Source organism: Pterocles gutturalis, unplaced genomic scaffold, assembly GCF_000699245.1.
Source record: "Pterocles gutturalis isolate BGI_N339 unplaced genomic scaffold, ASM69924v1 scaffold21229, whole genome shotgun sequence".
NCBI classification, from domain to species: domain Eukaryota; kingdom Metazoa; phylum Chordata; class Aves; order Pterocliformes; family Pteroclidae; genus Pterocles; species Pterocles gutturalis.
Genome location: NW_010133755.1, coordinates 27,166 through 30,534, shown reverse-complemented (window position 1 = coordinate 30,534; position 3,369 = coordinate 27,166).

Sequence of the window (3,369 nt, the reverse complement as noted above, 5' to 3'; positions counted from 1 at the left end):
TGATTCTGTGATTCTGTGATTCTGTGGTGGCAAGGGATCTAATAGAGATCTACGCCCCAAGAGATAGGTTTTGTCGTTACAGTTGAATAATTGAGCTGGTCAGACTGGTCAGGCCATTGAACCTCTCAGCCGAGCAATGCCATCTCCTGCATGTCCTGGTAACACTTATGATGAAGGGTATAAGAGATCCCAGTGATTTCAGATGACTTAAAGTTTAGTGCTACAAGGCCATGGAACAAAATTAGCAGGTATTAAAGTAATCTTAATCCTAATTAACCCAAACTTGCCGCTGCAAGCCTGCTGTAATCAATAGTTCCAAACTGGAGCTGGAGGAATGCAATGTCTTTGTGACCTGGAAAGAGGAGTGAGGTTGCAAAGTGGACTGTTTGTAAACTATGTAGTTTTTTGTCCTGGATGTGCATTTGGCAAATGGATTATTATTCTGAGACAGGCACTTCAGACTAAATAGCAGGTGTCCTTTAGGCTCTAATATAACCTAATTTATAGCCATAGTTGGATAGGTAAGAAAAAAATCAATAAAGCCACAGAAGTAAGGCTTTCATGAGGCCTGAAAGATTCTACAAACTCCTCTAAACTATTAGAATTTTCTTGGATGTATTTTTAAAACCTGTTTTTCTCTCTTCTATCCTGTAATTTGAAAAACTGTTTATTTTTGGGACTTTATTCCATTGCTCCTTTTGCCAAATGTTTCTCTTTTTGAATTGACAGAAAAATGGCATTGCAGGCTGTGAATGGGTTACATACAGTGTGAACTTCTCCTTGGAGAAAAGAATTTTCTAATTGTGACTAAAAGATAGGTAGTTCCTCTTGTGGGGCTGTTTTAAACAATTTGGAAGAGACACAGGGTGCAGGAACACAGTGGAAGACCTTTAACAACGTGACAAAGGACTGTTCCAACCTGTCCACGTCTCAAGATCCAATTTGCAGTGGTTTTGGTTTTATAAATGAGGAACAGTCTCTGAACAGACTTTTGCTTGCAAGCCTATGTGTGGCATCTTCAGAGGAAAGCTTTCCATCTTGTTATAAAAAGTTCATACATTCATTTTGAAACAGCCTGAATAATTTTTAAACATAAGACAAGATAACTTCATCCTTATATTTACTTGGTAGATATAAACTAGTTCAATATGCTGAGATTTTCAAAAGTGATTACTTGGTGTGGGTGCCTGTTTTCTGCATCCATCTTCCAGTGTGTTTTGCAGTACCTGATTTTCAAAAACTGCTCTTTGAAAGTCTCTTTGAAAATCAGTTCTATTATAAATATTTTGGAAAACTGTTAGTCACATTTCTAACTCATGACTTAGATCTCTAAGGGCTTGAGCTCCTGATATATTATGATAGATGAAGATGAGTCAAGAAGTGGCTAAATTTTGAAATGGTGTTAATCACAGGATGCTGCATTTTCAATAAGATGGCATGATTTATGTCTCCTGGGAGTGTGTCCCAGCATACTCATAAATTCAGTTATTACATACACACATCTAAAAAAACCCCAACAAACCCAAAAACCCCAAAGTGAGACAAATAAATGCAAACCAAGTATATTAATAATCAAAATATAGTTTAACTTTTATTCAGTTGAAACACAATGGACATGTATGCTATCATCTAAATTAAAATGTAGCTGGTCTTTTTGGAACACAAGGTCACTCCAGGAACACAGGATGGAACAAAGAAGTAACTGAAAAACACGTTGTAAAGAAGGAAATGAATAATGTAGAAAAAGGATAGCCTTCATTTTTTTTTCTGATTACCAATAGAGTAAACCTTCCACTGTAATTCAACAGTTGAAGGAATTGCCATCACATAAAAAGATTTTGTATTAGAATTAAACTCTGTTTTGCTTAGAAAACCTCACTATGTTTTATCCAGGTTGAGTATGGAATATTACTGTTGAGGAACATCAATGCAATTACTTGGTTAGGGCAATCCTTTGAAGAGCTTATTTATAAGAATAAAAGTAGAATATGCTTTAAATAGTAGTCAAAATAAAGCCCAGATCTGGTTAATGGCAAGTTAAAGTGAATGACTCTTCAAATGCTTAATGGGTATTTTGAAGACTGTTCCCTGAGCAATGCTGTAACCTGGAAGTATTTAACGGATGATGACACTAATTCCAAGTGATCTTGGAAGTGGAAGAAATCTGATTCTATATTGATATAAAAAGATTTTTAAAAATATTCAAGTTTTATTTTTTCTTTATTCCAACCCATTATAATGTGAAATGAATTTAAAAGCTTCCTACTGACCTTTTTTAAGAACTTCCATTTTGCCCTTCTTGAAGAGGTTTGTATTCTACTTTTGCATGTCATCACATCAGGTAAAATTTGAGTACGGTGTATAGTGTTCTCGAGATCACTCCTCCGTCCTGAATGCTAGATATCATCTGTGCTACTTGGACTCTGCTCCCACATTGTTATTTTTCTTTATTTTGTTTTTAAATTGACTGAAATGCAGCAAGTTACTTCAAAGGTTCAAGAGTAATGAAAACCACATCCCATGCATTTGAACCCCACAATGCACACCCTGTTTAGACAGGGTTCACTCTCATGTAACTCATCACCATCCACCTTAAGATTTTCAACAGTTCCTCTCTATAGTGAGGTCACACAGTCCAAACACAACTGGTAAATTTTGTGATGCCATTGCTTATATCTTCAAAATCACAGTTTCGTATGTTTAGCTAAAGTTAGAAATTATTTATTTCCTCAGCAGATTGCCAACATAAAAAATGAACATTTTAATAGAGCGACATAGACACAAACCCTACTGTAAAGGTTATCTTTTTTTTCAGTTCCACTCCTTTTTTTTTTCAGAACTTTCCTCAGTAATACAGTCACTAGCTCCTGCTGACAATGTTTCCTCTCTGTGATGACTACATTGGAAGTCAAGAATGACCTGACTATTCACATGTTTTTCATAATGTGGGAATGGGCTGTTCAGAGCTGCACAGGATGTGTCTCATTTTGAATGCTGGTTCATAACCCCTGACTAACAGCGGACATGCAAGGAGTATAGTTCCAACATTTGCATGAATTACTGTCATCCTTTTCTAGGGCATTGTGTAATCCATCTGGGATGATGAGGCTTGTCCAGAGCATGATCTAAGGGCCATCAAAATGAGAATTAAGGCTTGAATTTTTCATCTGAACCTTGAAAATGGTTGGACTCCGTCTCGAAATACTGCAAAATATAAAGAAAGGCCAAAATCAGATGAAACAGCTGTTCACTTGAAATTTCATCTCCTCTTACCTAAACTAATTCTCTCTCCTCTCCAGGCATCACTCCCTCTTTCATAGCCCACAGTCCCAGACTGACACTCTCTCCTGGCAAGATCTCTTTCACAGG